Here is a 13,694-nt window from a genome sequence, read left to right as displayed (position 1 = left end):
TGTGGAAGTGGAGATTGGTGCCTTACAGCTTCCCAGGGAGCAATGAGGGGCCCCTTGCACCACAGAAGGACCAACACTCACAAGCAACTTCCCACAGTGCGTTGAACCCAAGGAGCAGCTCAGAGGACTCTCCAGTGTGGGCCCTACTCTCCAGCCTATTGCTGAGTTCAGGCCCCCTGTAACTTTCCCTGTGGGTGAGCCCCCAAGTCCCGGACTGCCTGAGCATGGGTGGAGCCTCCCCAAGACAGTGCAACCAACAGACTATGCCAGGGGTAGGCAACATTTTTTGGCCGGAGTGCCAAAAAGCCCACAATGTTTACCTTGGAAGATGCCAGAGTGCTGGCATGCCAGAAAAACAAAATGGGGGGTGGGGGGAGTACATGGCAGGACACACTGCATTTTAGTATATTTCATAATCATAAATGTTGCCTTTGTTGTTGTGTGTTCCTTTTTTGTTAAGCATGTTGCAGTGAGAGAGAGAGAAAAGAGAGAAATAAGAGAACGAGAGAGAAAGAGAAAGAGGGAAAAAGAAAGAAAAAAGAGGAGAGAGAAAGGAGAGCAGAGAGAGAACCAGACACATACAGATGCACACATGCACAGACAGAACCACATGTGCATAAACACAGAGAACCAGAACACATCCAGAACAGACACATGCACACACACATCCAGAACAGACACCTGTGTGAACACACAGACACACAGAACCAGAGGCAGACAAACACATAGAACCAGATGTGTGGGTGCACAGAGCCGTGCTGCTGGGCCACTGGACAAAGTCCGACCCCACAATGCCCTGGGCATGCCGGAGGCCCTGTGCTTCCCTGGAGAGCCAGCCTCTGGGCTGCAGTGCGGCTGGCCCAGAGCCTGCCCATCAACCCAACCACCCACCCACCCCACACAGCTAAGCTTGCAAATGTGCAGCACTCCTGGCAAGGGACAGCACCAGCCTCATCCCAGTGGGGGTGCTGGGCCCCCACTGGGCTTGGAGCGGGTGGGAATCAGGTGGGCTCAGCTGCAAGTCCTGCTGCAAGCAGCCCGGGCTCCATGGTTGGCAGCAGCTACCCAGAGCTGGGGCTGGCTGCAGCTGGGAGGCTGCAAACAGCTGCATGTGTACCTTGGAGCAGACAGTGGGAGAGGGCCTGAGGCAGCTCAACCCCAGCCTCTCCCCAACTGCTGACACAGAGCTGATGCTGGGCTCTGGAGCCTGGCACAGCTGCTTGTAGCCAGCCCGGGCTCTGGGCAGCTGCAGCAGGCAGGCTGCAACCAGCTGCGCCAGGCTCCACAGCTCTGGCATCAGCTCCGTGCTGACAGCGACTTTGCGCGCACCTCAGAGCGGACAGTGGGAGGCCTGGGCTGCACATATTAATTTCTGAAGAGCCCCATGTGACTCCAGAGCCTCAGGTTGGCCACCCCTGGTCTAAGGAATGTCTTAAGCTAAAGTGGTAGCTGATGTCATCCCCTATCTTATCTTATCTCAACTTTCAATTACTCTTTTAGCTGGACACCAGGGTGAGTGACGTTGGTATCAGAGCTATTTTTGTCACAAGTTGAAGGAGGCCAAGAGAAAGTAATAGCCTATGCAAGCTGAACCTTGAGGAAAGCTGAGTGCCAATATGCAGCCACAGGAAAAGAATTGCTTGCTGTATTCACCTTTACCAAACAGTTTCAACATTTCCTCCTAGGGAGACCCTTCACATTAAGAACAGACCATAGTTCTCTCCTGTGGTTACACAATTTTCAGCAACCTGCCTGGCTAGGTGGTTGGACCAACTAGCCAAGTTTGACTATGAGATAGTGCACCACCCTGATGGCAGCACCAAAACACTGATGTCTTGTCCCATAGGCCTCCACAGTAAAGACTGAACCCAAAGTGGAGGTGGTGTGGGTACAACCATTATCCAAGGCAGAGACAGTATGGAGTGAACCAATCCAGGAAAGTGGGAGAGTTGGTGGATTAGGGTGAAAAACAATGGGAAGATGCTGATGTTGGGAAACTAATGTGGTGGAAAGAAAGCAATAGTGAGGAGCTCCCTGAAGCTGGGCAACGTCATCCACATCTAAAGCAGTATCAAGTAACGGGGCCTGATCTAAGCATTAGACAAGAAGTTCTGGTGTGACCACTCCCAGGATTGGCCCATGAACCCAAGCATTTCTAAACACTGGTACCCAAGAGGAAGTTTTGAAAGACCTGAATGACACCAATATCGGGGGGAAGGGGATGCAGGAACACTTAGGCATAGAGAAAATCTCACACAGGGTCTAGTCTCTGTATTTTTGGTTGGACTGGAGGAAATCTGTCAGAGGCGGGTGTGGATTGTGTGAGGTGTGCAATGCATGAAAAGGAATGAGGAGTAACCCTGAGCTCCTACAGTTTCCACACAGGGTGCATGACCCTGGAAAGGATAGCCATAGATATCTTGGGTCCTCTCCCTTTAACACTAAGGGGTAACAAGTATGTCTTGGTTGTGGCAAATGATTTCTCAAAATGGGCAGAAACATACCCACTCCCTGATCAGGACGCTCAGACTGTGGCAAAGGTTTCTGTTGAGAGGTTTTTGTGTTACCATGGCATGCCTTGTTCCCTCCACACTGAACAGGGGAGAAACTATGAATCCCAGCTGTTTCACCACATATGCAACCTTTTAGACAAAACCCATATGACCCCATACCACCCCAAATCTCATGGGTTGGTGGACTGGTTCAATCATGCCTTGGTTGACATGCTGCCTCTCTGATCAAAGACAATCAGATGATGTGGGATAAGGTATTCCCTTATGTAGTGATGGCTTACTGGAGCAGTGTGCAGTCATCTACAGGGTACACACCATGTATGGTGTTGTTTGGATTGGAGATCTGCTTACCTGTTGATGTCATCTCTAGCATAAATGTATTGGAGGAATTTGACAACCCCTCTGAATACATCATGAAGGTGACAGAACTATTTGAGATAGTTCTGAGAGCTATCTCACAGTTCAGTTAGCCAAGCTGTTAAGAAACATCAGGCTGTAACCACACAAAAGCAGAAAGAGTACTATAACATTAGGTTTACTAGACAGATTTATGAACTGGGGGAATTGGTTTGAGTATAGAACCAGACCAGGAAATGGGGGCAGTGCCAAAACCTATGCAAAAGGTTCAGTGACCCCGATACCATCATCAAGTTATCCAAGGTACTTTAGGAGCTAGCGAGCAGGTTGGACAGACATCAGTACTACACTATAACAGGATTAAACAATAAGTGTACTCAGAGAACAGAAATGCTGGCTCAACAAGGGAACTAAGAAGGCCTGCCCTTCACTAAGATATTGCCAGGGGCTGCATAACCAAACTGTCATCAATGCAGTCCCAAATACACCCAACAGGATGCTGCCAGAGGGTGCTTGTAAACGCAGGGGTGTAGAGTGGGACACATGGCATGATGGGGACGAGGATAGCGAGGATGGATGGGTAAAGAGTGTGAGACCAGGGATGAGCACACTTGAGGGTACCCAGCGTTTACCTGAGCCAAGGGGGGCCTCCACTCCTTACTGTATGTGCAGGAAGCGGAAGCAAGGGAGCAGAAACCTCCCATGTGGCTTAGCAATTACATGGTGTGACTTGGGTTGGATGCCCAGTTAAAAAGTGGGGTAATATAGTGGACTATAATGTTGTAGCATTAATTACAGTTCTCAGAAGACTGCTGAGGAAGAGAGGAAGCAGAGGGCTGAGGCTGTGCACAAAAATGGCTCAGCAGTTGGAGAGCAGCAGTGAGAGGCTGCATCTGGAGAGACATGTGGCAGAGACTAAAAGCAGCAGTGAAGTTGAATCTGCAAGCCACCACAGCGGGGCTCAGGTGTGGAGCTTGGGTGAACAGTAACTAAGTGTTCGGTGGGACCAAAGACAGGATGCAGCTCCCTCTGGAGTTGAGGGAGAGTCTAAGGTTTCTTCAGTGTATGTACCATGTTGTCAGTATTCCCTATCTGTTACCTTGCTAGCTGCTCCTGAATGGTTTCACCACTGAGTCACTGTTTATTATATGCGTGTAAGTATATACCATAATGTTTACTCACCTGTGCTACTCCTTATCTCCTTAGCCTGTTGGCCTGTGACTCTAACCCCACAGCATCTCCAATATAAAAATTAAGAACTCTCCTTTTAGGCTTCCTGTGCCAGTTTCTGGGGCTCTGGGGGTTCAGTATACAGGGAAATATGGGGAGTAACCTTCCACACAGGGAAATTTCTATGATCCTCCCATAAGCAGAGGCTGATGGAGGTGAAGATATTTCCAGGCTTCATCTCTTCCTTCTCAGGCTGTGTGTCTTTGGCCAAATGCTTGCTACAGTGACCCTGAGATTCCTTTTGCACTCACTGCCATACATCAGGGGTAAGAGAGAAAGGCAGCAGGAGACACAGCCTATCAAGTGAGCCTTGTGGGGACTGTTGCCAGCTTGCATGGCATACAGAGGCCCTGTGGGTGAGGAATGAGGAAAAGGTAAGATGATGGGAGCTGGAGGGCTGTGGAAAGGCTGGAGATGTCGCTTCTCTGTCTTCCTCCCCTGCCCCTGATGCTGGGGTGGTGACTGTGGGGTATGAAGGGGCAAAGGGTGGTGAGGGCAAAGGGTGAGGATTCAAAGTCTGACACTGATAAGATGCCTTGCGCGGTGGTGTCAGCGATCTCCAGCTGAGGCAGGAGTGACAGCAGCGTGAGGGCAGCAACAGGTACTCCCGAGGGGTAAGTGTGTAGGGGACTATGCCAAGGCCCCCGTGAGAGGAGAGAGCAAGCCTGGGAGGTGCCCCGAGCTCCCCTCAGCACTGAACTGAGCTTGCACTTTTCCAGAGAGAAGGGCAGCTGGTGGGCAGGGAGGGATGGTAGGTGGAGGGAGGGCCAAATAGAGGGAAGGAGGAAGTGGGCTGTCAAACCCTAGTATTAATGCAAAGGGAAACTGAATGGAGGGCCCCCTGAATTGGGTCCTGCCAACAGGTCAGCAGCCAGCTCAAGGACCAGACTCTGAGAGGTGACTCCAAAACATGCCAGACCAGGTGCCAGCTGGTGCCCCAGGATTAAAATCTCCTTTCAGATCAGGCCTTCTGGAGTTCTGCACTCTGTTTAGGATGCACCTTCTGCCCCTTTGGGGACCAGACATCTTCCCCGCCTTGCTCCATCCTGTTCTCCTCTACAGGTCCCTCTGCCATAGCTCAATCTTTGACAGCGACCAGAATGGGAAGGCAGTGGGCTCCTCCACCCTACGCACCCAGGGCTGCTGCTCAGGCCCTTTGTCCCAGAGGGCAGACCCCAGTTTCCTAACCACCTTTTCTATCTCCACGGCATCCTATGGGTTGTGGCAACGTAACATCCTATTCAGGTTGTGGCCACATGTGGCAGGTACACTCCATATGCTGGGGGCTTCCACAGGGAGTGACATTGGTCATGCTGGATCTGCGGTGACCACGGAGGCCCTCACTAGACTGGATAAAATGGCTGCTGTTTTTTCAAAACAAGTCTTCAAAACCCTTTATTTATTTATTTATTTTTTGATCTTCAAAACCAGCTTCTGTTTAAAAAAATACAAAGTTAATTCTTTGAAGAAAAAATTGGGCATTTGGTAATATTTCAGGGAATAACGGGTCAGCTGTGGCCCCACCTGCAGGACTGTTTGCTTCCAGGAGCTGAGGAAATGAACACAGTGAAAAGAAGGCTGAGAGCACTGCATGTTCACCTTGTTGATGGTGCCTTCCTGATGAGGTGCCTTCCTGGGTCTCCTGTTTCTCCAAGGGAAATCTGCTCCTCAGCTTTTTGTTCTTAGCAGCACTTTTCACATGACAGCAGCACTGAAGAGGTCTGCTAACTGGGTGTTTGTGGCTGTTCCCGCAGATAGTGCTAGTGCCATCCAGCGAGGTCCCGCGGCACAACCCCAGCAGTGATGCAAAGCAGAGAGCAGCCCCCGGGGGCTGTGGCCTCTGAGAACCACCCTGCCCTCATTGCTGTGCCAGCAGCAAACATGCCCCTCAAGCATAGGAAGACCAGCCCAAGAAGCGCACTGAAGATCCTAGGGGTAAGTGTGATCTTCCTGTATGTGGAGCTTGGGCATGTCCTTGTGGAGGGGGAAGAGCACAGAGAAAGACACCCAGAAATGACCTTAACTCTGCCCACTATTGACACCGTGAGGTTCTAAGAAATAATTAACTCCATCTCTTGTTTGTCTCAGGGTCAGCTTCAAACCTTGGCATAATGCAGGGGTACTCCACCTGTGGCCTGTGGGCCAGGTCCAGCCTGCAGAGCTGTGTCATCTGGCCCACAGGGCTTCTCACAAGTCGGGTAATTTAGCAGCAGGAGAGAAGTGGCAGCATTAATTGCAGCTCCCCTGCTGCCAATTTTCCAAACCCATGGGGAGTCTTGCAGGGCAGGTAGTATGGCCACGTGTGCCAGGTCAGGCGTGCATGGTTGAGGCAGTGAGGGGCCTGATCTAGGCATGTGGGGCCAGGTTGAGGCAGTGTGAAGAGCAATCCGGGCATACAAGGCTGAACAGAGGTGGCATGAGGCCTGACTGGGGCAGACCATGGGCATATATGTTTGTAGGACCTGATCTGGGCATGTGGGGCCCAACCCCACATACTGATCCCAGCAGGGATTCAGCCCATAGACTGGCCCCCTGCTACTGATCCAGCCACAGGGATGAAAGGTTGAGCATCACTGGTGTAGTGAACAGAAGCCCAGACGAGCTGTAAGCTTATAGTAAACAGAAGAGAGAAGAACAGGGGTGTGTGGAAAGAGGTGGGGAGGTGTGAATTTATAATCTAACTGTAACTTTAACTGGCCTCCAGGGTAACTACTACTTCAGCTCAGTGTGCTGAGATTTACACAGATAAAGTGATGTTTGCAAGAGGGAGGGATGGAATGGCCAAGATCAGCCAACTACAGAATCCAGCAGGAAAGTGACTGAGAAGCTGGGAAGTTGCCATCTCCTCTCTTCAAAATGTGGGTGGGGTGGAGAGGGCTTTAGTCTTTTAGGAAGACCTCTATTAGCAATTTCACAGCAACAGGGCCTGGACATTCACTGTGGCATTTCAGAGATTGGTTCTTGGCACTGATGTGCCAGACTTGGGATCAGATCCCAACACAGGAGCATGACACCTGCAGGAAACATAACACCTGGGAGCAGTGGGACATGGACTAAGCCCTGGGGTGTTAGAAGTAAAAGAACCAATTAGGCATGGTGCATCGGGTGACAGATAGAAGTGGATGAGCCTGCTGCAACCTCAGCCAGTTCACGTGGCTCTATTAGCTCAGGCAGTACTGGATGAATTGTGAAGAACCAGAGATCCCTACTTCAGTCCTGCCTGTGACCTTCAATGGGCCTTCTCCCTGGGCTGGTTGGCAGGGCAGTAACAAAGACACAACCAGTCTCTAAGGGAAGGGTGAGTGAAAAGTCCTGCACTTGGGGCAGAATAATTGCATGCCCAAATACAGACTAGGGAATGACTGGCAAGGCTGTAGTACTTCAGAGAAGGACCTGGGGGTTACAATAGGCCAGGGCTTGTCAACTTGGGGTACACATACCCCTAGGGGTACATGAAAAGGTGATAGGTGGGTAGGGATGGAGCAAGTGGATGGATGTGGGGTAGGAGGGCTTGCACGTGGCAGCCACCACCACCCAGGAGCAGGGCTGGGGTCGGGGGTAGGGGCGAGGGTAGTGGCGCCCCTCTGTAGGCCACACGGGCGTCACCTGGCTGATGGCTCTGTGGGCTGCTGATGGGCAGTGCGTGACTGGCCAGGTGCGAGGCCTGTCAGCAGCCCATGGAGCCGCACATGCAACCAGCTGTGGGAAAGCGGGGTGCAGCAGCAGCACAGGGCAGTGGGTGGCAGCTGCTGCATATGAGTTCCCCCCTCTTCCCCCCGCCCCTGCATCTGGGCACCGCCACCAGAAGGGGTACACTTGTCAAAAAAGGTTGAAAACCCCTTCAACAGACCATAAGTTGAATATGAGCCAACTGTTTGTTCTTGATGCAAGAAAAGCCAACAGCATACTGGGTTGTAGTAGCAGAAATGTCACTTACAAATCAAAGGAAGTGATTCTTCTGCTCTATTCAGCACTGGTAAGACCTCCCCTGGAGAACTATGTCCAGTTTTGGACCCCTTACTTCAAGAAGGATTTGGACAAATTGGGTCCAGTGTAGAGTGACAAAAATTATTAGGAGCCTGGAAAGCAGGACTTACAAGGAAAGCCTGAAAAACTAGGGTTCTGTAGTCTGATGAAGAGAAGACAGAGGGGGGATTTGATAACAATCTTCAGATATCTGAAGGGTGATTATAGAAAAGAGAGATGGGCTTTTCTCTTTGGCTGTAGTGGACAGGACTAGGAACAGTGGCCTCAAGCTTCAGCAGGGGAAATTTAGGTTGGAGATTAGGAAAGTATTTCTGACTGTGAGGGTGGTCAAGTATTGGAATAGGCTACCAAGAGAAACTGTGAATCTTCATTCTTGGAAGTTTTCAAGAGCAGGTTATAAAGGTACCTGGCTGGATTGGTTTAGTCAGGAATGATCTGCCTTGAGCAGGGAGCTGGACTAGATGGCCTTATGAGGTCTCTTATAGCGCTTCTTTTACATGACCCTAAGGAACCCCATTCACTTTTTCACTCAGGCATTAGGGGGTGGCAGACAGACACTCCAGCCCCCTTTATGAAAAGGAAGTCTCAGAGCATGGGAGAAAAGTGTTAAATTGAGGAGTTGGGAGGGGGCAGAGGAAGGAAATAACTAGGATTAATGGTACTGTGAAGACCCTGCCCCTTCCTCTGTTTGTATTCTCAGGTGCTGGCTGAAGACGTTGGCACTAGTTATATGGCATTCCTACTCTTCCCCTGAGGGACCTGTACTACCATAGCCTCTCCTTCTTCCTACAGGTGCTCCAGATCGTAACAGGCCTGATACACGTGGGCTTTGGGAGTGTTCTGGTCTCTCTCATCAAAACACACACATGGCTGCTCTCCATGGCGTCCCACTACCTGTACTGGGGAGGGCTTTGTGTGAGTAGCATCAGCTCCCTCCTCAAGTCTCTGACCTAGCAAAGGTGACAGATGATAACTGGTCATTGAAGGGGGACAGGCAAGGACCTCTCTGTCCCACAGTGCACAGCAGGGAGGAAAAGCAGTGCCACATAGGCAACTCAGGACCACAAGAGCTGTGCCTTGCACCAATCTCCTTGGTCTGGTACCCTGATCTTTAACCTGAGTTAAGCAGTGGGTAGGTCAATGTGATCCTGTGGCCTTCAGTATCAGTCTCTGAAGTCAGCATCCCTGAGCCTTCTCAGGGTATTGGAGATAAAGCCCAAAGGATGGTTGACTCTATTTGCATGACACTGAGTTGCACATGAGCTTTTATTCTGGTCACTTTCCCATCCTTAGAGATGGGCCAGTGGGTAGGACCCTAGCTCAGCTCTACCACACACTTCCTGCATTGTTTTGGCTAAGCCACTTAAGGCCAAATTGTCTTCCAGCTATTACATGTCTAAGTGGCACTGACACATCTACAGTTACCCATCACAGCCTTAAGACTAAGACACCTAAAGTGGAAAGAAGGACAAGGACCCAACTACCTTTGTGCTAAATTTTTTTTTGGTTCTTGAAAAGGGTGGAATAGGATCACAGTTGTGTACAGCGTAATTCCACCTGTATTTACTCAAAGACAACTCCCCAATAGTTAGATTCTATATTTGGACAATTTATAAATTTATTATAATTTTCGAGGTGTAGAATCAGATTATCAGAGGGTTGTCTTGAATTCATTCCCCTTGCATCTGGGAAAATAGTGGTGGTAGTGGGAGGCAGGGGTCAGCTAGTCCCCTTGCCCTCTGCTCGACCCACTTCTTCCCTTTGCAGCCTTCCTATCCCCCCTTATTGTTAGACCCTGCTCAGGCCCTGTTTCCTCCATGAACACAATGTAGAAGTGAGCTGTGTGTGACAGTAAGGAGTGGGGAAAGGGACAGAGGGGAGGACAGAAGCTGCAGAGAGAGACAGGAGACTGCTTTGGGTCTGACTCTGACTCTGGTCTTGACCTAGACTCAAAACCATAGTACTTGCCTGTCCCCACCCCCCTTGTTTATTTGAAATACAAGGGACCATAAAATGCTGACATACATACCCTTAGAAATATGTATATATGCAAATTATAGTGGGTTAATTCATCCAGCCTTAATGCATTTTAAATTATTGTAAACTGCTACAAGTTTCAGGACAGATATTCCATAAATATACTTCTTAGCAGCATTTTTTATTTGCTTATCCATAGCACAAACTGTGCATGATATTTGTTCTGAACCAAAAAGCTCATGATACCATACAGATCATTGGGCTGGGCCCCAGCAGAGTCAACAGTGGTACAAGTCACAGTGACCCCCACAGCCCAGTGCTGCTCAGTATGTGTCTGTATTTCAGATACCCGCATAAAGGAGCCACAAACTAATTAGCCCCCCAGTCATGACTGGAACTGGACGTTCCTGTCACAAGTCCTGGAACCCTCTAAAAATTATATGCAGATCAGGCGCAGTGCTGCCTTGTCTGTCTCTACCCCATAGAGGGCAGGGCCATGCTAATCATACGTGAAAGACTGAGAGGGGGTGACAGAGCCTATTAACTACATAGAAGTTTGGTGATGGTTGCCAGATGTTTAAGGCATGTGAAGAAACAGGACTCATTGGAAATGGGAAAGAAAAGTGCTGTTCAGCTATGGGAGTGAAGAGGAAGTCAAAATGGATTTTATATAGTGGTTCACCATGATTTGAAAAAGAGTTGGAACTGAGGGTGACTGAGCACAGTGAATACTATATTGATTTCAGATAGGCAATACTAACTTAGTTTTGTGGTAGACTTGTTTACCTAATTTGGGTCAGGTGTTGTACAGGTATGCTCAGTGTTGGTTGTATTTAATCAACGTCATATGTGGTTTCTATGAGTGAGCACAGTCATTATTCCAGCACTGACTCTAGCAGCAGTTTAATGACAATCAGCATATTTTAGTAGGGTAGGAAGAGTTGCTGTTATGCAAATGTAAGACAAGGGGATTTTTTCCCATGCTGATTAGGAAAAACCCCACGTCTTATATTTCAGTAAATAAGGTATTTTACCTAGTGGACAACCAAAACGTAATTTGCAACCAGCTCTGAGTTACCCAACTGAAATGCAAGAGCAATTCTGTTACCTCCTTTGGTGAAAAAGTGTCCCTATTGTAGGTAAAGAGAGATGATTGTGCAGCTCCAAAGGGTGATCCAAGTCCTATCATGAGGGCACTTACCCAGCCAGTGGGGTAATTAGGATAACTCTTACACATCAGTCAGGTAATTCAGAGATGTTTGCAAGCTGCATATGTATCGTGTGCTACATGAAGTAGGATTCTGCCCTTAGGGTGTCTACACCACTGCTGTGGTGGGGCCTGGCACTGGGGGGCGGGGGCTCAAAGCTGCCTTGCCCTGCAAATCTGCAGGTACACTCCAGGCCCTGAAGCAAGAACGCTTCTTACAGTCCCTCTGTGCCTAATCTCAAGCCCGCAGTCTCAAGGAAGCCTGAGAGCAGGTACTGGGGACAAGCCAAGCAGGAAGCATGCCAAGACTTAAGTAGGAGGTATGTGATTAAGTGCCAACTCTGATGCAGACTCACAAGTGAAGTGAAGCAGGCAAGCCCTTAGGTGCCTTAGTGCCACTGGGACAGTGGTGGTGCAATGGCCATGGAAAGTACCGTTCTTTGCTTTTCTTTTCACCTTTGTAGGTTGTCATGTGTGAGGGGCTTCTCAGTTTGAAGTGATATGTGTTCTGATGCAATACTCACATAGTCTCTCTTCCAAACAGTTTGTGATTTCTGGCTCCTTCACCACTGCAGCTGAAAAGTATCGGAAGACCAGCCTGGTGAGTGATAACATGTCCTCTTCCTAATGAACAGTTTAATCTGTGCATGGCTAGGATCGAGTTGGGTCTGCACTGTTGACCTGATCTTCATCTGTCTTAAATCACCACAGCAATGGTAATCAATGCAATTTGTGCCTGCTAAGGATCTCTTTGGTTGGTCCCCAACTTTAAGGAATTCATGAAGAATAGGACCATGGCATAAGCCATCATGGGAACCAGTTTTGAGAAACCTCATGACTCCTAGTTTTGCCCATCTCCATCTGAACACTAGGGACCATGCTCTTATTCCTTTCCCATGCTGTGTCCACCTTACTCCAGTCAGTATCTCTTGATCTCATTTACACAAATGCAAATCTAGAGCGATTGCTTAGGGATCAGATCCTGGTTTTATGCGCACTGGGTAGTGCAAAGTACTATATACTGGACAGATGCAACCAGGAGGAGCTGGGGTATGGCATGGTAAAGCACTATCTCGGCCTAAGTTATAATAGCTCTGCAGTTGATCTAAATGATACCAGTGCTTCCCTCTTCCCCAGGGCTAAGGAGAGCTATGTTCAGTTCTCAGGAACTTCCTCCCTGTTCTAGTGTCCTTGAGAGTAGAACCTGGCATCTGAAACTCTCCCTGACCTAGGAGAGGACCTGCTTCTCCAGAATGGCGTTTTGTATCTCTATGAACCTCTGTCAGTCTGCATAATCAAGAATTGGAGCTTCTACCAGTGTTCACCAGATTGTGGGTCACTTTCCCACGCATTTTTTCATGAAACTATTCGGAAATTAACATGCTTCCCTTTACCTGTGGAGAAGGTGCCAATCCCAGTTAACACCACAAGCCCAATGAGTACTAGGAAAATGAGGTCAGGTTTCATAGTGCCCCTCTCTTAGGGAGAAAGGGGGGATCAGTTCTTACTTGGTCTGAATCCACTGCCTACATAGACCTATGCCCTCGGCTTGTCTTGCTCAGGTGAATAGCAGCCTCTTCATGAATGCTGTAAGTGTTTTGGCTTCAGCAGCTGGTGGGGTCCTGATGAGCTGGGACTTTATCCTTTCTGATGACTTCTATTATAGCCCCACCCTAAATGCTGATCTGGTAAGTGAACACATGCCTCTAGGAGCTCTGGATTCTAAAATCTTATTTGCTTGAACAGTGGTGGGGTAATAATGACTAAAGTAGTGTCCTAGAGTAGAAATCATACAAAAATATCCTTGATTTATTAAGGGGGCGGGGGGGGGGAGGGGGGGAGAGATGGGGTTGGCCTTTAGGTCTCTGTCCTTTCATTTTGATGATCTTGCTTGGGTATGTATCATTCATGAACAATGAAAGAGTTGATCAGGCTGTTGATGGGCAGAGAAGGAGCAGAAAACCAGGAAGAAAACTTCCTGTTTGGGCAGTCAATGGAAGCATAGTTAAAAATTCATGCTGATCTCAACTGGATTCCCAAACTATCCAGTCTGAGGAAATACAAATCCTTTAGTCAGAAGAATCATACATCTCGGTGTGACTTTGTGGCTGAAGCACAGAACTAAATTCATGCAATGATTCTAGTGAAAAATGTCAATTTTAATTTTTTTTCTGTTTTAAAAATATTTTTTCTTATCATCTTCCCTTCCCCACCCCCTTTCTTCCTCCAACCCTTCCCTTCTATCTGAAAATAACTGAGTGGAATAGGGAGAGGGAAAGAAGGAAAAATGGGAAATAAAAAATATATATATCCTGAACAGTTCTCCATTTTGAAAAAGGATTCCATGTTAAATTCTGCAAAATAAAATTACTTTTAGATCATATGAAATTGTGAGGGTGCTTTCATCAAATATGTTACTGGTT

Source organism: Alligator sinensis, unplaced genomic scaffold (genome assembly GCF_000455745.1).
Source record: "Alligator sinensis unplaced genomic scaffold, ASM45574v1 scaffold437_1, whole genome shotgun sequence".
NCBI lineage: Eukaryota > Metazoa > Chordata > Crocodylia > Alligatoridae > Alligator > Alligator sinensis.
Note: the sequence above shows the minus strand (reverse complement) of the source record.